The sequence below is a fragment of the Vulpes lagopus genome, chromosome 6 (assembly GCF_018345385.1).
Source record: "Vulpes lagopus strain Blue_001 chromosome 6, ASM1834538v1, whole genome shotgun sequence".
Taxonomy (NCBI): Eukaryota; Metazoa; Chordata; class Mammalia; order Carnivora; family Canidae; genus Vulpes; species Vulpes lagopus.
Window position 1 is genome coordinate 59,013,188 of NC_054829.1, and position 23,166 is coordinate 59,036,353.

Below are 23,166 nucleotides of genomic sequence, written 5' to 3' on the forward strand. Positions count from 1 at the left end.
GTAGGTTACAATGGAAGGACTGTAAGAACATGATGGTTTATTAAAGAGCAGCCATCCTTTTGTACAGATAAGGATAATAGAAATGGAACCAACAGGCATTTAATTCTTTCCAGAACACAGACAATGTACATGAAACTGGCCTGACAAAAATGTGGTCTATTCAGCTTAAGTCATACAGAGAAAAATATCATGATAGAAAATAAGCCATTCAGCAGTAACAGTTCTGAGCATCATGTACAACAATATTATTGGCATGAGCTTTACCTTCAAGCTACCAGCCTTACTGGAACTTCAAAATTATACAATTCACATGCATGGGAACATGCCAGCCATCAGCAGGGGAGGGAGGTGGTGTCATTTTGTAAGAAAGCTTGAAATTTTTTTAAGGTACATTTTGAAATGGCTTGCCAGAAGCTTGGCATGTAAATAACTAAGGTTAGCATATTCTTTGTTGTAGCTCTACAGAATGTTAAGCACTGTATTTTAAAAATCTTAACATCTTAGAGTGCTTAAAATGAGTACTCTTCCCATTTAATTGGAGCCTTTTTTCCCCTCTGATGGGCAGACTATGAGTTTTCTAAGTGCTTTCCCTAAGTCTTAGAATCAGAGGTTTGATTGGTTCTTTCCTTCACCAGTTTATTCTATTGTGTAGGATTATGACTTGGCTTTTCAGGTAACCCTGAGAGAAAGGGATTTGTTTACACTCCCCTGAGCTTTGGGAGGAGACTCAGGCCCCTGGGGAAGAAGGCAGGTCTGGTTAACATTGAGAAGCTAGGATTTGGCAGTGCAGTTGCAGAATGAGACCACATTCCACCCAGGACTGAACACAAAACTGGCAGAGTTAACCAACTCCAAGCACTCGATGCAGAAGTCAAAGTTGGTTTAGTCTTCTTTGTGAATGAAATTGTATTCTCTTCCCTGTGATTCTGGATGTCCAGCTAGAATAAACCATCTATAACCACATAATTGATCACGGCATGTATAGAGAAGTTATACATCAACATCTTTTCACCAGAGTGCAAAGAAGGCAAGAGAACTAATACAACTGATAGGGGAACACAGGGCTAGCTGAGGACAAGGCACGAGCCTGGGGCAGCACACTGACGAGTCCTTGAAACAGGCAAAGGGATGTTGCTCTACAGACTCAACTGCCTCAATGTTCATACTTTGCTAAGGGCAAAAGGCAATCTTAGCCCAACCACCAGGAGCCTGTAAGTTTACTTTAACATATAACAATTCCTTTAGAAATTTCCCTTTATCTCTAAACCCCCCAGGATACGTGTTGGCAATCATCCTCCAAACACAAGGCCCACCAATATACATCTGAAGGGTCTCATGACTCAGGTTTTACTAGAGGGTAATAAGTGACCTTTTCCCACTAATAGCTAGCCCTCTCAAGGTCCTGGAAACCTTGCTTCCAAAATTCCTTAGAGAGTTTGCTATCCTCAACCCCAACCCCCTCCAACTCCTAGGTATATAACAATGTTTTTTTTTGTTTTTTGTTTTTTTTTTATTTATGATAGTCACAGAGAGAGAGAGAGAGAGAGAGAGAGAGAGAGAGAGAGGCAGAGACACAGGCAGAGGGAGAAGCAGGCTCCATGCACTGGGAGCCCGACGTGGGATTCGATCCTGGGTCTCCAGGATCGCGCCCTGGGCCAAAGGCAGGCACCAAACTGCTGCGCCACCCAGGGATCCCCAACTCCTAGGTATATAATCAGCCACCCCTCACAGGCCCAGGGCAGCAGCTCTTCTGCCCATGGGTCCTGTTCCTGTGCTTTAATAAAACCATCATTTTGCACCAAAGACATCTCAAGAATTCTTTCTTGGTCGTCAGCTCTGGACCTCACCTATATTCCAGAACTTCATCACAACAAAAGGAAATAAACCAGCCAGCTTTTTGCATTCTTAGTAATTTATTAGAAAATGATTAAGCTTTCAATATAAAATATATTGGTAAAACCATAATAGGATTAACCATCCTGCAAAGAGAAGAAAACTATTTAAATGCCTTTGCATTCAGCATTGCTAGATTTCAAATGGTTTCACTGAGGCACCTGTTCTAACATGTAAGAGTTTAACCTCTCAGCCACAAAGTTAATCAACCATGAAACTCATATCCCACAGAAAGAGAGAATACGATATATGCCTTATCAATCACTTTAAAATTTATAGCCAGAAGATATGAATTGCCTGTCCCAAGCCAATTTGTCAGTCACTATAAAGTTCAGATGGTGTTTTCCCCATTGACAACTCTATCAGGAGAACTGTAATTTTAACTTTCTTGTGAGGCAACAATGTTTACACTTCTATGTTAATTCTTCAACTCTTCAGGTAAAGGGCAGAAATTTAGAATGAAAACCACAATATTCACTATTAATCAAGATAAATATTATAGTTTCTTTTTCTGCCTAATACATGAATATGACTATTATACCAACAATAAAAGTACATTCCCTAGTGACCACAGAGACTGCAATGATGAAGCAATTATCTCCTAGATGCATTAAATGCAAAAAGCTGGAAGCAGAACAATACATACACTATCAGTCTTTTGACACAGCAACTACAGAAATATATATTTTTCCTTCTATCTATAAGGTTACACACCAAACACTTGGGCTGGGAGACAGTATTTTTGCTTTGTCAGGGGTATGTGATTTTTTTAAAGATTTTATTTATTTATTCATGAGAGACACAGAGAGAGAGGCAGACACATAGGCAGAGGGAGAAGCAGGCTCCTCACAGGGAACCTGATGTGGAACTTGATCCCCAGACCCCCAGATCACATCCTGAGCCAAAGGCAGACACTCAACCACTAAGCCACCCAGGTGTCCCAGGAGTATGTGATTTTTTAACAAATTAAATGGGTTAATATATTACTTGTGTAAAAACAAAAATGATTTATAACATTTAAAACTTCAGACATAGGTAATTCACAAATATCCTGTCTGCTTTGGAAGAATTATGTTTAACCATTACATCCTTTGTGGCATATTTTATTGTAAAAGCATCAGGAACTTAGTCTAGGGGCTCAGTTGGTTAGGCGACTGACTTCACCTAGAGTGGTGATCCCAGGATCCTGGGATTGAACCACACCTAGGGCTCCCTGCTCAGCAGGGAGTCTGCTTACCCCTCTCCTTCTACCCCTCTTCTCTATTCCTGCATACACAGTCTCTTGCAAATAAATAAATAAAAAAAATCTTTTTAAAAAAACTTAGTCTAACATCAAAGGAAATCTGTGGACATGCTGCTGTGCTACAGTACCTAGAATATTCTAGTATACCACCTAGTATTACACATCATGCATACCATAGACACTGGTATGTCTGTGAACAACAGATGGAGGAACAGATGGATGGACAAAGCAATAATAGTAACACTTTCTGGATTTACTATTCATCTTGGTTGACTGATAAGACAAACATATAAACACTTTGTGATGTTAGTTCTTTTGAGCAATTTTGGTAGTAGGTTTAGAATTCCTAGTTTTTACAGTACCTCTAACTGCATTTGAGAGAATTTCTCATCCTATTCACTGATAGCTTTTCAATGTTTGATATGCTCCAGGAGTCACAAAACCACTAAGCAAATTTTCAAGAGCTTTCAAAAGCAGTAAGCCTTGTAAAAATTATATTTGCCTCACCAAATGTGAAACTTCCTCCCATGGGTTCTTCTACTGCCCCAAATCACTAGTTTCATTATCTTCCTGTAGCAGATGTTTAAAGATTCCATCAATTTTACAAAAACCAAAAAGGAAAAATAAATAGATCAAGTCACATTTGTCTAATTATTTCGTTACAGTTAAGGGACAGGTAATCAGTAAAATATGTACATTTCAAGTCTTCTTTAAATAACTGTGGTAATTGTCTTTCCTTCTGACTCATTCTTAAATTTGAATGCTTTTTGAGATTAGAAGCTAGGTATTTATTTATTTATTTATTTATTTATTTATTTATTTATAATTTTACTCTGATAGGTACACTTAACATAAGACCTATCCTCTCAAACAGATTTTTAAGTGTATAATACAGTATTGTAAATTATTAGCACAGAACTCTAAAATTTACTCATCTTGCGTGACTAAAACTGAATACCTGTTGATTCAAAGTTCCCCATCTTCCCCTCGCCCCAGTTCCTGGAAACCACCATTCAATTTCCTGCTTCTATGAATTTGACTATTTTAGATGCCTTTACATAAACAGAATCATGCTTACATGATTCAATCAAATCAAAGAATATTTGCTGTGACTGGCTTATTTCACTTAGCATAATGTCCTCAAGGTTCATCCAAGTTGTCATATATTGCAGGGGTTTTTTTTTCTTTTCTCTTCCTTTTTCTTTTTTTTTTCTTTCTTTCTTTCTTTTTCTCTTTTGTTAACTCTTAATCTGTTGCCATTATGTTGGGAGTAAATAAATGAGGGTAAAAGTCAAAATGTAAATAATCACACACACACACACACAAACTCTCTCACACACACACAATGCCATTGAGTTACTAGAGAAGTAGTAGAGACAGAAAGATCAGAGGACTTCAGACAAACATGCAGCCAGGTTCTAACATTCAGTCAGACAGCTGTGGATGGTGTGGTGGGGGCATGTACACAAAAAAGATACCACCTTATGATTACCTTCTCTAAGTATCACATATTCTTGCTTTTTCATTGCTTTCTCCAATGTCTTTTCATCATAGTCTTAACAAGTCTTATGAACTGTTCCATCTACTTCTCACTCTCTCCACTTTCACCTACGCTGCTTTTAACTTGGGATCCCAGAAAATATTCCCTTTCTAGCTATGTGATCTTGCAGTAGTCAAATGAACCACTGTGTCTCCTTACTTATAAAATAAGAGTAGAGTATCAGTCTGGACAGACCAAGGTCACTTCCAAGAATAACATTTGATATTTTCATGCCTTTTATAGAACTATTTCAGGTGTAAACATCAAGGCTTATCACCATTTTTTAAAAAGACTTTATTTGAGATAGACCACACACACACACACACACACACACACACACACACACACACTTTAGATGTGTGTGATGGGGAGGGGCAGAGAGAGAGAGAGACAGAGAGAGACAGAGAGAGAAGCAGATTCCCTGCTAAGCAGGGAGCCCAATATGGAGCTTGATCCCAGGACCCTGGGATCAGGAACCGAGCCCAAGGCAGACCCTTAAGCCACTCAGACGCCCCAAGGCTTAGCACCATTTAATGCCCTATCGCTTATCTTGCTGCCGATCTCTCTTATTAATAACTACTGGCAGACCTCAGACTGTCCTCATAAACCCTATCTCAACAATTCAGATGTTCTGGAGTGTCTAATGATGATTGAACCCAATCAGGAAAACATGGGGAAAAAATGCTCATGGTCATGAGGATTAAAGACAACATATCTGGGCATGTTGTAACACAGATTGATGTTCTGATAAATGTTTACATTAGTAATATCACCACTGAAATGATAATAGTGGCAAACGGTTGGTCAACATTTATGTAGATGAGGAGGACGGGGTAAGTTCATCTTTGAGACAGCTTTAATTAATAAACCTTGAAGCATTATGAATCTATAACTACCAATACATTGCTCTGGTAATGGAGCAAGATAAGTGGGACTAGCTTCCACATTCTGGTCAAAATAAGATGTGATGCTACCTGATGAAATAACTTGTCCTATGACATTAACTTTATCAATAGTAAATTACCAAAACTATGAAAATATCATATTTCCAGTTATTTATATTATGAAAATACTGTGATGACTGCTGGCAGAAATGCATAACCACCGAGCAATTTAGCTAAAGGGGTGGGGACATAGGGAACAGTGAAGAAATGTATGTAGAGACTGAAATAACCAGTGTTTTTTAATTATCTGCCTAGATCTGAAAATTGAGAATCAATAAATCTATAAATGTCAAAGCATGGATAGTTGTTTTAAAAAATATTTATAATTTAACCCATTTAAAACCTTTTACTGACATTTTCTAATTTAGCATGATGAAAAGAATGACTAGCTTTTAAAGTGCACTTGAATAACAAATTTCCCTTATAAGAAAATAACACATGAATGCAAGCCTAGTTCAAGACTGCAACTTATAAACTGTCTAAATCTTTTCCACTAATGAACACGGAAATTCATTCATAACTTTTTATATTCCTCTTTACAAACAAATGCTTTTTAAAAAAATTTTTATTTATTTATTCATGAGACACATGAATAAATGTGGGGGGGCGGGGCAGAGACACAGGCAGGAGAAGCAGGCTCCATGTAGGGAGCCCGACGTGGGACTCCATCCCAGGTCTCCAGGATCACACCCTGGGCTGAAGGCGGGGCTAGATGAGCCACCTGGGCTGCCCTAAACAAATGCTTTAACTTTTTTATTTATTTATTTATTTATTTATTTATTTATTTATTTATTTATTTATTTATGACAGTCACACAGAGAGAGAGAGAGAGGCAGAGACACAGGCAGAGGGAGAAGCAGGCTCCATGCACCGGGAGCCCGATGTGGGATTCGATCCCGGGTCTCCAGGATCACGCCCTGGGCCAAAGGCAGGCGCCAAACCGCTGCGCCACCCAGGAATCCCCAAATGCTTTAACTTTAATATTGTTAGGGGTGCCTGGGTGGCGGAGCGGTCTGGTGCCTGCCTTTGGCCCAGAGCATGATTCTGGAGTCCCAGGATCAAGTCCCACATCAAGTCCCACATCAAGTCCCACATTAAGCTCGCTGCATGGAGTCTGCTTCTCCCTCTGCCTGTGTCTCTGCCTCTCTCTGTCTCTCATGAATAAATAAATAAAATCTTAAAAAAAAAAAAAACTTTAGTATTGTTATAGCTCATTCCTTTACATTCTCACAAATGAAATCTCTTACTTCCAGACAGACATTTAGTAAAAATATAATTCATTTCGTCTATCTAATTCTATCTCTAAGGCCTCTAAATCTTATAAGTACAGGTGGAAATTGTCCACTGAAAATTTTTCCTGTCTATAGTTTTCCGAATATTTCAGAGTTCAATTAACCACAGTTTAAATTAATCAGAACATCCAAGAAATGAACACTGGTGAGACAGAATGAGGCAGAAAATTTGATTGTGTTATACATGAAATTCAGCTATTCAGTGAAATTCTCCAATTGTGGTAATTCCACTGTCCTGATTACAATTATTTCATCTATGTGGTGCATATATATTTTAATCTTCTCCTGACACTGTCTGTTGTTATAAATGAATTTGTCTTCCCAGCGATTCACAAATACATTTGCATTATTGAGGTCATGTCTGACTATAGGGCTTGGTTCCATGATTTAAACAATACTTAATCTTAGCTCCTGGGATTATTTTTGCATTAGATAATAATTGATTGGAACCCACTGACAAATAAAGAAGATATCATTTTCTGTTAATGAGTTTGACAAAGGAAGATTCACATCCTTGTATTTTTAAAAGAAACATTTTTTGACCTTGAATACATTAATAAAACTCCTTTATATCATTAAACAGTCATAACAGAATGCTGAATTCCACAGTTTTTAGTCAAAAGTCCCTCTAGGTATCGGCAGAATGCCTCTAAAATCAGAGCCCAGTATGTTCTCAGCTTTAACCTTTGGAAGTTAGTCCATTCCTGTTATATTCTGTGTCTAGATTTTCCTTCCTTCCTTCTATCCTTTCTTCCTGCTGCCCTCCCTCCCTCCCTCCCTTCTTTCCATCCTTCCTCCTTTCTTAATATCGTTTTTTTTTTCTTTGTTCTTCCTTCCTTTTTTTCTCCACTGGGTGTCAAAAATGCTTTTTCCACTTTCCAATGCTGAGGTTGGATTTCATAGGGAAAAGGCTTTTAAAAAGCAGAAAATTGTAACCTGATCAGAAAAGCAAGAAAGAGATAGGGAGAAGTGACATATTCTTTAGTGTCCCCTTTTAATTCCTCCCCACTTACGTTTTTTATTTTATATTTCACTCAATTTATACAACAAAAACTAAGACAAGCACTCCTGCATTATGTTTTAACCTTGTTTCATTTTTCAATTCTTAAGTAACTATGTAAAGATTGATAAATTTTGCTTCAAAAAGAAAAAAAAACTGCCATAATTCATATTTTACCGAAATTCTGGTAAGTTTAAAAATATTTCTGTTGGAGAACTGACATGGTCTTGAATCAAGACTTAGGTGTTCAGTCCAAACTCTGATTGATGACAACATGGTCTTAGAAATCATGTAACTTCTTTATTTGATTTTTTTTTTTTTTGCCTAAACTAAGGACAGTGATAACATCCTAACAACAACAAAAAAAAGTATAAGGCGACTTGTTATAAACTGTCTAGGAATACAAATTTTTTTTTTTTTTTTTAAGATTTCATTCATTTATTCAGGAGAGACACACACAGAGAGAGAAAGGCAGAGACACAGGCAGAGGGAGAAGCAGGCTCCATGCAGGGAGCCTGATGTGGGACTCAATCCCAGGACCCCAGAATCACGGCCTGGGCTGAAGGCAGGCACTAAACTGCTGAGCCACTCGGGGATCCCACAAATTGCTTTCATTGACAATTTAGTCATACAACTTAATAACCAAACCCTAAATGATACTGCCATCACCCTGGGCATCCAAGCCTAAGGATTAGTTCGTGAAGTTCTGTAGGGTATAGAGAAAGAGAAGAGATTTTCAATCAAGCAAGTCTAACAGTAAGATTAGACAAATTCCGCTGTGCAGATGGGTTGAAATTTGGACTTCTTCCATTTTTTTTTTTTTTTTAACTTCTTCCATTTTTAATACAGTTTTTATTCCTGTGTCGTCTAGGACAATGGTCTATTCAGATTGTCTCTAATGCTGCAATGATTGTAATTTAAAGACTAATGATATATATATATAAAAAGAATGTATAAGAGCCACAACAACTGGGGAGTTAAGGTAGCAACCAGCTACTTTATACCTAAATTAGTTTGTATATCATCATTTGATTAGGTTTTCTTGATAAGAAAGTTTTTACCATGTAATCTCAAATTGTTACTAAGGCTTCTTTCTTCTATCTCAATATCTTTTCTCTTGATTAGCACTGGGTATATAGATGGATAAGGAGGAAAAATATTTCTGTCATTTAATTACTGTGGAGCTCCAATAGTATAATTTTTAAACTCCAAAATCTTTAATGATAATGTAATTACAGCCCTTGGTCATTTATTTTTTTATTTTTTAAAAGATTTTATTCATTTATTCATCAGAGAGAGAGAGAGAGAGAGAGAGAGAGGGGCAGAGACACAGGCAGAGGGAGACACAGGCCCCACACAGGGAGCCCAACGTGGGACTCTATCCCGGGACTCCAGGTCACTCTCTGGGCCAAAGGCAAGCACTAAACCGCTGAGCCACCCAGGGATTCCCACCCTTGGTCATTTAATTTTCATCTCTATAGTTCTATAGTTCTTGCAAGAATTTATGCCTTTTTTCTGAGGTTGAAATCTGTGCCATGAAAATTCACCTTAAGTGGGATAAAGCACCAGTGGAGAGCATGAAATTTATTAAGGCACTAGTCTTACTTATATGATATAGGGAACTCTTGTGTAAAGGAGGGTATTACAGGTAAAATGATTTCATTTGCTGACTCACCTTATTGAATTAGATTGAAGAAACTATCAAATGACGAGCATAAATGTTGAAATTAGATATTTGAACTATTTATGAGACATACCTGGCTATCCCAAAGGGCACTGAATCCCAATATGTTTCAATAATTTTTTTTTGCTCTGTTATAGAGGAAAGAGTTAGGGAGGAACAGGGGGTGAGGGAGAGAGAATCATAAGCAAGTTCCATGCCCAGTGCAAAGCCCAACACAGGGCTCGATCTCACAATCTTTAGATCATGACCTGAGCCAAAATCAAGAGTTGGATGCTTAACTGACTGAGCCACCCAGGGGCCCCATCAATGTGTTTCAAACTGAACCCTCCATGCCCTGCCCCCCTACCCCCACCCCGGACACACATGCTCTGTCAGCCAAAACTGCTACTCCTTTGTACTCCTGATTTTGGTTTACTGTGCCAGCCTCTTCTCTAACCATACTAGTTCAGTTCTTTGCCTCTCACATGACTATTACTAATAACTTAACTTCTGATCCTTCATTCTTACCTCTTCTGAAACCAGCCTGCAGACTGCTCCCATGGCAATCTTTCTTTTTCCTTCCTTCAATCCTTCTTCCCTCCCTCCCTCCCTCTCTTCCTTTCTTTTTTTCTTTGGATGTCCTTTAGGGAAGCACCTGGTCAAGACTTCAGTCCATTTTAAAAATTGGCTGTCTTCTTCTTTTTGATTTGTAGAATTCCTTCTCATATTCTGAATATGTCTTTAGTGTAGGAGTTCTTTATATTGGATATTAATCCTTATTTGTATGCAAATACCTTTTCCTACTCTGTAGTTGTATTTTTACCATCTCAATGATGCCCACTGATTAACAGAAGTTTTAAATTTTAATGAAGTTCAATTTTCCATATTTTCCTTTATAATTAGTGTTTTTCTTGACCTGTTTAAGAATACTTGTCTATCTCAAGTCATAAAGATACAATTATATGTGATTACTACAGAAGTTCTATTATTTTACTTTTCATATTTAGATCTAGATTCCATATAGAATGCTTTTGGTGATTTTCACTCCAACTATAAAGATCTTACAAGTCATCACTCCTGTCCTCACACCAAGAAATCTGAACAAACTAAAAATCAATGTCTCTTCTTAGATCCTTAAAATTTTGGTCACAGAGCAAACCACTTCCTCAAAAACTGAAGACAGGCAAATAGAGAGACTCACCACTTATTAGGAGCAGAAGCTACTGTCTGGAGCCAGTACCTACAGGGACGCTTAAATTGTAATTGCCAAATTGCTGGACACTCAGTGTGAACTAGTTTGAAAGTTAAAAACATCAGAGGGCCAAGCCTTAGGGAGATACCCATACTTTCATGAGTTTTATCTTCAAGAGACCCCTTTAAGTTGTCATGGTGAGGATCTGAGAAAAAAATTCCCTCTTGCTTCCAACTGGGGGAGAAGCAATCATTTTGAAATATACACAGGAGGAAATTATCCATTTTGAAATATGCCTAGAGCATTCTATTTTTCTTTCTGTTCTCTGTAACAAAGACCAGATCCCAAGGGAAATTACCTTGCAAAAGCTTTATTTGACAAGGGCAAGGACAATGAGCCAATGCCAGCCTCTGCTAGTCTTTCAGTCTCACATGAGGATGGGAATGGGGGACCCCACGAACCTCTTCTGAAAATCATAGCTCTTGCCATAAAATACACACATATATGTGTGTATGTGTATTATATGTGTGCATGTGTGAGTGTATATAATTAAGCAGAACGCTTTCCCTTCCTAATATCTTACCACTGTAACAACAGAGCTCCAGGATAATAAGAAGGATTATAACTAAGATAGCTGCAAGACACAGACTATTTAAAAAGTTTCTAGGAAAATCCAAATATACAGAGGGAACAAAAACAAAGGTACTAGAACAACTTGAAGCCTCTGATACCTGAAGCCACAGAAAACAAAAACAGTCTAACTTCTAGCCAGGTAAACAAAATCTCATACTACAGACCTATTTACCACAGTTCCTCTGACCCAATCAATATATTATGTCTGCCTTTCAACAAAAAATTAAAAGGCACGGGATGCCTGGGTGGCTCAGTCAGTTGAGCATCTGCCTTCAGCTGAGGTCATGACCCAAGAGGTCTGGGATCGAGCTCCATATTGGACTTCCTGCTCAGCAGAGAGCCTAATTCTCCCTCTGCCTCCTGCTCATGCTCTCTCTCCCTATCTATCTCTCTCAAATAAATAAATAAAATCTAAAAAAATTAAAAGGGGCATTAATAAGCAAGAAAAAACATTTGCAACAGACTCAGACTTGACATGATTTTAGAATTAACTAGGCCAGGATTTAAAATACCTATAATTAGTATGTTAAGAGCTCTAACAGAAAAAGTGAACAATATACAAGAACTTATAGATAATGTAAGTAGAGAGATAGAAACTCTAAGAAAAAAATTAAAAGAAAATGCTAGAAGCCAAAAACACTATAAAATATTTCATCTAACAGCACAATAATACTCTTCTCAAGCTCACATGGAATATTCATCAAGATAGACCACATTCTAGGGCACAAATTACAGCTATACAAATTTAAAAGAACAGAAATAATACAAAGTATTCTCTCATCCTACAATTGCATTAAAGTAGAAATCAATAATCGAAAGGTACCAGAAAAAAGAAAACCATATATTAGGCAACATACTTCTAAATAAAATATGGATCAAAGAAAAAATCTCAAGAAAATTTTAAAAATATTTTTAACTAGGGGCACCTGTGGCTAAGTCATGATTTGACTCAGGTCATGATTCTGGGGTCCTGGGATGGAATCCTACATCAGGCTCCCTGCTCAGTAGGGAGTCAGTCTGCTTCTCACTCTGTCCCTCCCCTGTTCATGCTTACTCTCTCTCAAATAAAAAAATAAAATGTTTAAAAAATATTTTTAACTAAATGAAAATATATCTATAGAAACATGTAAAACGGGGATCCCAGAGTGGCTCAGTGGGTTTAGCACCCAGGGTGTGGTCCTGGAGTCCCAGGATTGAGTCCCACGATTGAGTCCCACATCAGGCTCCCTGCATGGAGCTTGCTTCTCCCTCTGCCTGTGTCTCTGCCTCTCTCTCTGTGTCTCTCGTGAATAAATAAATAAAATCTTTAAACAAAAAAAATGTAAAATGCAGTGAGAGCAGTAATTAAAAGGAAACTTATAGCACTGAATGTATATAATTGGGAAAAAAAAAGTTCTAAAATCAGTTATCTAAACTTCTACCTTAGAAAACTATAGAAAGAGCCATACAACCCTAAAACAGGCAGAAGAAAAGAACTACTAAAAATCAGAGCAGAAATCAATGAAATTGAAAGTACAGAAATAATAGAAAACATCAAAATACCCAAAGAAGTTTCTTTGAAAAGATCAGTAAAACTGGTAAATCTTCAACCAGGCTAACCAAAGGAAAAAAATACGTTACTAATACCAAAAATGAAAGAAGATGGGGCAGAGGGATGGCTCAGTAGTAGTCTGCCTTTGGCTCAGGTCACAATCCCAGGGTCCTGGGATCTAGTCTTGCATCAAGCTCCTTGCAGGGAGCCTGCTTCTCCCTCTGCCTATGTCTCTGCCTCTCTGTGTCTCTCAGGAATAAATAAATAAAATCTTTAAAAGAAAAAAAATGAAGGAGCGGATGTCACTACTGATCTCATGGCTATTAAAAGGATAATAACTAACTTATGAACAACTCTGACCACAAATTTGATAACTTGGATAAAATGGACTAATTTCTTGAAAGGTATAATCTACCAAAACTTATACAAGAAAAAAATAGATCATCTGAATAGGCCTATATCTATTAAAGAAATTGAATCAACAATAGCTTTCCAAAACAGAAAGCATCTGGCCCAGATGGTTTCACTGGAATTCTTCCAAACATTTAAGAAAGAAATTATAGCAATTCTTTACTGTCTCGTCTGGAAAATGGAACCAGAGGGAATACTTTCTAACTCATTCTAGTAGGCCAGCAGTACCCTAATACCAATACCAGATAAAGACATAAGAAAGGAAAATTACAGGAGCAAAAACAACCCAAAGGAGAAAGGAGAGTCTTTTCAACAAATGGTGCTGGAACAACTGGATGTCCAGAGCATAAATACATACATACATACATACATACAATCTAGACACAGACTCAATATCTTTCATACAGATCCTATACCTTTCACAAAAGTTAACTGGAAGTGAATCACAGATCTTACATAAAAGGCAAAACCATAAAATCCTAGAAGATAACACAGTTGAAAATCTAAGTGGCCTTGGGTTTGACAATGAGTTTTTAGATACAATTCAAAAGAATAATCCATAAAAAAACTGATACGTTGGACTTCATTAAAGTTAGAATTTTCTGCTCTGTGAATCTTCTGCTCTGTGACACGGTTAAGAGAATAAAAAGACAAGCCACAAACTCTAAGAATATCTTTATGAAACATATACCTGATAAAGGATTTATATCCAAAATATACTAAGAATTCTTAAAATTCAGCAATAAGAAAACAAACAACCCAGTTAAAGAATGGACAAAAAAATGTGAACACTTCACAAAAGGAGATATAGAGATAGCAAGTAAGCAAATGAAAAGATGTTCAATGTTATAGTTATATATATAATTTATATATAAATTACAAACTAAAACAACAGTAAGTTTTCATCATACACCAATCAGAATGGCCGAAATCCAAAACACTGACAACACCAAATACTGGCAAGAGAAACAAGAAGACTTGTTTCTTGAGAAACAAGAAGACTCTTGTAGAAACAAGAGTTCTCATTCATTACTGGTAGAAATGCAAAATGGTACAGCCACTTTGGAAGACAATTTGGCAGTTTTTTACAAAGCTAAAGAAAGATTTACCATACTAGTACTAATGGGCACCTAGGTATGTACTCTGAGTTGAAAACTTAGGCCCACAAAAACGTTTATAGTAGTTTTATTCATAATTACCTCAACTAGAAGCAATCAAGATGTCCCTCAATAGGTATATGGATAAACCAACTATGGTACATCCAGACAATGGGTGGTTATTCAACACTAAAAAGAAATGAGTCATCAAGCTATAAAAAGACATGAAGGTAACTTACATGCATATCGGTAAGTAAAAAGGCCGGTTCTTTTTAAAAAGGTTACATATTCTAGAGAGAATCCTGGAAAAGGCAAAACTATAATCAATGGTAGTTTTAGTTCTGCCTTATCCATTTGGATGCCTTCTACCTCTTTTTCTTTTCTGACTGCTGTGGTTAGGACTTCCAGTACTACGATAAATAAAGTGGTAAGAGAGGACATCCTTGTTCCTCATCTTAGAAGAAAAACTTGTTTTTCACTGAGTATGATGTTTGCTGTGGGGTTTTCATATATGGCATTTATTATGTTGAGGTGTGTTCCCCTTAAATCTACTTTGTTGAGGGTTTTATCATGAATGGATGTTGTACTTTGTCAAATGCTTACTCTGCATCTACTGAAATGATCATATGGTTCTTACCTTTTCTCTTGTTGATGTGATATATCACACTGATTGATTTATGAATATTGAACTACCACTGCATCCCAGGAATAAACATTACTCGATTGTGGTGAATGATTTTTTAAATATATTGTTGTATATGGTTTGCTAATTTGTTGAGAATTTCTGCATCTATGTTTATCAGAGATATTGGCCTGTAGTTTTCTCTTCTTTTTTTTTTTTAAGATTTTATTTTACTTATTCATGAGAGACACACAGAGAGGCAGAGACATAGGCAGAGGGAGAAGCAGGCTCCATGCAGGGAGCCTGATGTGGGACTGATCCCAGGACCCCGGGATCACAACCTGAGCCACAGGCAGACACTCAACCACTGAGCCACCCAGGTGCCTCTGTAGTTTTCTTTTTTTGCAGTGTCTTTATCTGTGTGTCTGTGTGTGTGTGTGTGTGTGTGCGCGTGCGCACGCGCGTGTGTGTTTTTAATCAGGGTGATACTGGCCTCATAGAATGAATTTGGAAGATTTCCTTCCTCTTCTATTTTTTAGAATAGTTTAAGAATAGGTATTAATTGTTCTTTAAATGTTTGGTAGAATTTGTGAAGCCATCTGGTCCTGATCTTTTGTTTGCTAGAAATTTTTTGATTACTGATTCAATTTCATTGCTGATAATGGGTATATTCAAATTTTCTATTTCTTTCTGTTTCAGTTTTGGGAGGTTATATGTTTTTAGGAATTTATTCACTTCTTCTAGATTGTCTGATTTGTTGGAATTTAATTTTTCATATTATTATCTTATTTTGTTCTATTTAAGTATTGCTTCCCCATCTTTCTCTTTGCTATTATTTACATGATAGATGTATCCCTCCCTATCCCCTCACTTTCAATCTGCAGGTATCTTTAGGTCTAAAATGAATCTCTTGTATGCAGCATATAGTTGGGTCTTGCATTTTATCCAATCACACAATGTCTTTTGATTAGAAGTGTTTAGCCCATTTATATCAAAGTAATTATTGATAGGTACATACTTACTGACATTTTGTTAACTTTTTACAGTTGAATTTGTGGTTCTTTTCTTTTTTCCTAAGATTCTATTTCTTTATTTGAGAGAGAGAGTGTGTGTGCACAAGCAGAAAGGAGAGGCAAAAGAAAGGGAGAAGAGGGGGAGAAGCAGACTCCCTATTAGGGAGCCTGATATTTGATCCCAGGACCCCAGGATTATGACCTGAGCAACCCTCATTTTGTTTCCTATGATTAAGAGTCTCTTATGGTGGGACACCTGGTGGCTCAGTTTAAGGTGTTATCTGGGGTCCTGGGATTGAATCCTGCATCAGGCTCTCGGGGAGCCTGCTTCTCCCTCTGCTTATGTCTCTGCCTCTCTCTCTGTGTCTCTCATGAATAAATAAATAAAATATTTCTAAAAAAAAATCTCTTATGGTTTGTCTCCCTCTCTGATTTCATCTTCTTTTATCTTTTCCTCTCTTCCCCTATGATCCTCTGTTTTGTTTCTTAAATTCCACACATAAATGAGATCATACGGTGACTGTCTTTTTCTGACTGACTTATTTCACTTAGCATAATATCCTCTAGTTCCATCTGCGTCACTGCAAATAGCAAGATTTCTTGTTTTGATGGCTGAGTAGTACTTCATTGTATATATATACCACATTATTATAGGTTTTTGATTTGTGGTTACTAATAGGTTTCTATATAATATCCCAAGCATATAGAAGTCTAATCCCACTTACAATTGTACCAAAAAGAAAAAAATACTTAAAACTAAACTTAACCAAAGAGCTGAAAGCTCTAAACTCTGAAAACTACAAAACACTGATGAAAGAAATTGAAGATGACACAAATGGAAAGATATTCCATGCTCATGGATTGGAAAAACCAAAACTTTTATATCCATACTACATAAAGCAATCTATATGTTTAATGCAATCCCTTTCAAAACACCAACAGCATTTTTCACAGAACTAGAATACATGTATGGAACCACAAAAGATCCCAGATAGCAAAGCAGTCTTGAAAAGAACAAATGTGACAGTATCATAATCTCAGGTTTTAAGACATACTATAAAGCTGTAATAATCAAAACAACATAGTACCAATTCTACCTCTGAAACTAAAATAATTAAATTGAATTTTTAAAAAGATTTTATCTATTTATTCATGAGAGACACAGAGAGAGAGAGGCAGAGCCACAGGCAGAGGGACAAGCAAGCTCCATGCAGGGAGCCTGATGCAGGACTCGATCCCAGATCTATGGGATCACGACCTGAGCCAAAGGCAGACACTTAACCACTGAGCCACCTAGGAGCCCCTAGAGAAAATTAAAAAAAAAACAAACCACAATATGGTACTGGCACAAAAATAAACACATAGATCAATAAAACAGAACAGAGAGCCCAGAAATAAACCCACAATTATATGGTCAGTTCATCTACCACAAAAGAGGTAAGAGTATACAATGGGAAAATGACAGTCTTTTTAATAAATGGTGTTGGAAAAACTGTCAGCTACATGCAAAAGAATGAAACTGAACAACTTTCTTACACTACACACAAAAATAAACTTAACGTGGATTAAGGACCTAAATGTGAGACCTGAAACCTTAAAATTCTTAGAAGAAAACATAGGCGGTAATCTTTTTTATGTCAGTTGTAGAAATATTTTTCTAGATACGTCTCCTCTGGAAAAAGAAACAAAAGCAAAATTAAACTATTGGGACTATATCAAAATAAAAAGCTTTTGCACAGTGAAGAAAACCATCAACAAAAGACAAAGACAATCCCCAGAATGGGAGAAGATATCTGCAAATTATATAACCCATAATGTGTTAATATTCAAAACATAAAGAACCTATACCAATTCAATACCAAAACTACAAATAATCCAATTTAAAAATGGACAGAAGGGGATCCCTGGGTGGCTCAGCAGTTTGGCGCCTGCCTTTGGTCCAGGGCGTGATCCTGGAGTCCCGGGATCGAGTCCTGCGTCGGGCTCCCAGCATGGACCCTGCTTCTCCCTCTGCCTGTGTCTCTGCCTCTCTCTCTCTCTCTGTGTGTTTATCATGAATGAATAAATAAAATCTTTAAAAATAAAAAATAAAAAAATAAAAATGGACAGAAGATATGGACAGACTTTTTTCCAAAGAAAACATACAGATGGTCAACACACATAAAAAAGATGTTCACCATAACGTATCAGGGAAATACAAATCAAAATCACAATGAGCTATCACTCATTCCTCTCAGAATGGCTAAAATAAAAAACACAACAAATAAAAACTGTTGGTAAGGATGTGGAGAAGAAGAAACCCTTGTGCATTGTTGGTGGGAATACAAACCGGTGCAGCCAGTATAGAAAACAGTAGGGAGGTTCCTCAAAAAGTTACAAATAGAGTGATCCAGTAATTCCACTAATGGGTATTCAAAGAAAATGAAAACGCTGATTCAAAATGATATATGCACTTCTATGTTCGTTTATTGTAGCACTACTCACAAAAATATGGAAACAACCCAAGTGTCTATTGGTAGATGAATGGATAAAGATGGGATGGGCATACACACACACACTTGAATATCATTCAGGCATAAAAAAGAGCGGAATTTTGCCATTTGCAACAACATGGATGGATCTAGAGGATACAATGGTAAATGAAGTATGTAAGAAAAAGACAAATATGATTTAACTCATTGTGTGGGAATTAAAAACCAAAACAAATGAACAAAGAAAAAACAAAAAATATCAATTAATCAATTTCTTCTTATATGTATTTTGTACTCTAAGAAATCTTTGGCTACCCCAAAACGTGAAAACATTCTCCCATGTTTTCTTCTAGAAGGTCTATTGCTATGCTTAGGTCCATTTTTAGTTAATTTCTTATATGGAGTCAGTTAAGGGTCAAGGTACATTTTTTTCTCCACCTGTATATTCTGTTCCCAACCCCATTTAATGGAAAAAATTATCTGTCTCAAATTTAATTACCTTGCACCTCCATCAAACAGCAATAGACCAATTTCTAACTCTCTACTATGTCCTTAATCTATATAAATTCCACTCTGTATTGATTACCAGTAGTAGCTTCACAGAAGGTCTTTTTTTTTTCCATTTAAATTTTAGTTAGTTAACATACAGTGTAATATTGGTTTCTGGAGTAGAATTCAGTGATTCATCACAGAAAGTCTTGAAATCAGATGTAAGTCCTTCAACTTTGTTCTTAGTTTTCAAAATCATTTGACTATTCTAGATCCTTTACATTTCCATATAAATTGTAGAATCAGTCTATCAATTTCCATAGAAAAGACTGCTGGAATTTTCATTAAAACTGCATTGGAAATATAAATCTATCTGAGACTTACATCTTAAAAATATTGATTCTTCCAATCCAAGAAAATGATATTTCTATTTATATAGGTCTTCTTTAATTGCTGTGTCTTTTCTGTGTACAGGTCTTTCACATATTTTGTTAAATTTATTTCTAAGTCTCTCATTTGTTTGATGTTCTTGTAAATGCAATTTTTAAAAATTTCACTTTCTACTGTGGGGTGTGTGTGCATGCACATGTATTACATATGGAAGTATTATCTATGCCTATATACTTACACACACACACATATATATATGCAATTTTTGTACAGTGACTTTGCATTCTGTACTTTGCTAGAGACAATCATTAGTTCCAGTAGCTTTTTAGTAATTCCTTAAAATTTGATCTGTACATCATCATGTCTCTTTAGAATTCTTGTCTTTAAGGTCATGAATGTTATTGGTCTGTAGTTTCCTTTCCTTATACATTTTTGTCTGGTTTTGGTATTAGGATAATGCTGGCCTCATAAAATGAGTTAGGAAGTTTTTCCTCCTATTTTCTAGAAGAGATTGTATAGAATTAGCATTACTTCCTCTATAAATGTCTAGTAGAATTATCCAAAGAGCTATCTGAGTCAGTCAGAACTTGAACATCTCCCAAACCTGTGTGAGCAATGAGAATTGCTCAGTAGTTCTTTACCATGCCCCATGAGTTTCACCTTATTCACACACCATTCAGCATTCAGCAACATACTCAAGAACCAGACATCTGGAGCTATTTATTTGCAGACTTCCCTTTCCCATGTCTCACACACTCCAGTTGCCTTATTTAATTCCCCAAACTTTTAATCTCAGTCCTCTTGATGGGATCTCTGTGCTCTGTCTTATTTGCCCCTTCCTATGCTGTAATCTGGGAAGCCTCTCCAGTCAAAGAGCAGGGGTGTTCACGGGACTCACCTGTTTGTATTTTTTTACTCCAGGATCATATTCCCATGTCTAAACATAGCAACTTCCACAAATTATATTCAGTTTCCTACTTGCTTATCACAGGACAAGTCCAGCATCAGCTTATTCCCTATGGCTAAAATTTAAAATGTCTTTAGAATTTGCTAAAATATCTTTTTTTTTCATTCCTCAAATTGGTAATTAATACCTTCTCTCTTTTGTTTATCATATTTTTACTAAGGATTTATCAATTTTATTAGCGTTTTCAAAGAATCAACTTCTGGTTTTATTGATTTTCTTTCTAAACTGTTCATTTTCTGCTCTTATCATTTCCTTCTTTCTCTTTTCTAGGTTTAATTTGCTATTCCTTTTCTAACTTCTTGAGATGGCTACATAGATCATGGATTTTCAGATCTTTTTTTCTTACACATGTAAGTAAGACTATAAATTTCTCTTGACATGTCATTTAAGATGTGTTGGATAAATTTTAAAATGTAATGTTTTCAAACTTCTACTATGATTTATTCTTTTACCTATGGGATTTTAAACTTATCTTTGTATTTCTGATTTCTGACTTAATTTCACAATGGTAAAAGTACATACTCTATATGATTTTAATCCTTGAAATGTGTTGAAATTTTTTTATGGCCAATTTTTTATAACCGAGTCTTCAGTCACAAGGTTACACCTTATTCTCATCATAACAAGATAAATGAATCAGATTGAAAGAGGATTAAAGAGATACACTGAAGATAAAAGGAGAACATTTTACAAGCTTAGCATCCCAGTTACCCTACAGGTTAAGTTTCAGACAAGAGTAGTGACAGAACCATATAATTTCAGTGAAAAGCAACATGAGTTAGATATTTTTTAAAAAGGGGAAGGGGGTTTAGAAATACTAGATCAGGCAAGCATGCAAACTTCAGAGTAAAAAAAATGCAAGGCCTGATCAATTTTGCTAAGATCTTTGGGAAGATATATTCTATAGTTGCTGAGAATACTGTTTTATAGATATCAATTATATCAGGTTTATAATTGTTATATTCAAATTTTTTTTCTTTTTTGGGGGGGTCCCTTTTCCTACCAATGTGTTAAAAATCTTTTTTCATTATTGTAGATTTTCCTGTTATTCTTTTTGGTTTTGTCAATGTGCGCTTTAAATATTTTGATGTTGTGCTATTAATTGCATATGGCTTTAGAAATACATATGTATTTTTATCAAAAGTTGCCAAGGGCACTTTATTTGATCCTTTTCAACATCCTGTTTTGCAGCTTCCTTGTCCCTTTTTGCCCAGACACCAAAGAGCTGGGCATTGGCACGGGCCACACAAACACTGGTGAACCCTTAAAGTTCTTCTCTGAGATGACTCTAGTTTTCTCCTTCCTATAGTCTTTCTGTAGGGGCACAATTGGTCCTGTCAACTGGGTAGCTAATTTGAGTTTTTCAACAGAGCTATCTCCCTTCTTGGGAGCTGAGGTCTTCCTGAGTAGGAAAATGAGCTTAGTGTTACTCTTTCTGGTGCCACACATTTACTTGCAGGGGACTCTGTGAACTTGTTCCACTTCTTGGATCGACTGAGATCCCAACGGTCCACTCCACCTTCTTGTGGGTGCTAGCCACACTTAATTCTTATAAACTAAAACCCCTGCCGGCTCAAAGTTTGGTGTGGTACCTCACCATGGGGCATCTCACTAAAGGCTGGGTGGGTCCAGACATGAAATGAAGGATAATGTGGCATGCCTTGGATTGCTGGCTGGATACTCAAGGATGACCTCAATTAAATGACTGGTGGTTACTGGGCTGTCAGCCAGATCATGACTGATTATTGGCTGGGGTATGTTGGGTCTCCTCAACAAAGCTTCTCAACCTTTAGCATATAGGTTATCTAAGAGCTTCAAGTATAACAAGAGTACAAACCCCTCTGAAGTGCAGCATGAAAGCAAACACATTTGCCAGTGTCCAACTTGCCAAATAAAGTTATGCAGACAACCCAGCTTCAAGACGAGTAGATGCCAACTTTTGTTGGAGGACCTGAAGGGTAATACTGCAAAAGAGCATATATACAGGAATGGAAAGAACTTGTGGCATTTCAGTAGTCTATCACAACTCCTAACATCAAACATGATGCACCTGTCTATACTCTGACTCTACTTCCTCTTCTCCTCTCCTCTTTCTTCTCCCTCTTCCTATATCTCTCTGTCAAACAGCAAATGTGTGAACTTTCTATTTTAGAGGTAGAAGAGGTAAGTTACTGAATTTATACATTTTGTTTTATTTTTTTTTTTTTTAATTTTATTTATTTATGATAGTCATACAGAGAGAAAGAGAGAGAGGCAGAGACACAGGCAGAGGGAGAAGCAGGCTCCATGCGCCGGGAGCCTGATGTGGGATTCGATCCCGGGTCTCCAGGATCGCGCCCTGGGCCAAAGGCAGGCGCCAAACCGCTGCGCCACCCAGGGATCCCTACATTTTGTTTTATAATTACTACTGGATATAAGCAAGGAGATTGTCCTTCTATTAGAAAGATGCTTTGTGTTCAGACATAACCTAAATATTTCAAGAAGTCATATTTGTCATAGGAAACAAACTAAGAATTGCTGGAGGAGAGAGGGGTGGGGAGATAGCATAAATGGTTATGGGCATTAAGGTGGGTATGTGATGTAATGAACACTGGGTGTTATATACAATTGATGAATCACTGAACTCTACCTCTGAAACTAGTAATACACTATATGTTAATTAAATGAATTTAAATAAAATAAAACTAACTCAAAAAGAAAGAAGTCATATTTCTCAAAAGCCAGAATACTTCCCACTTTATATTTTGTGCTAGTTTTTTTATTTTTTTTTATTTT

At 36.7% G+C, this 23,166-nt stretch overlaps 1 pseudogene; it reads right to left on the reverse strand.

Moving 5' to 3' along the window:
• Positions 1–21,505: 21,505 nt before the first annotated feature.
• Positions 21,506–22,027, reverse strand: LOC121492566 (annotated as a pseudogene).
• Between the last annotated feature and the right edge of the window lie 1,139 nt (positions 22,028–23,166).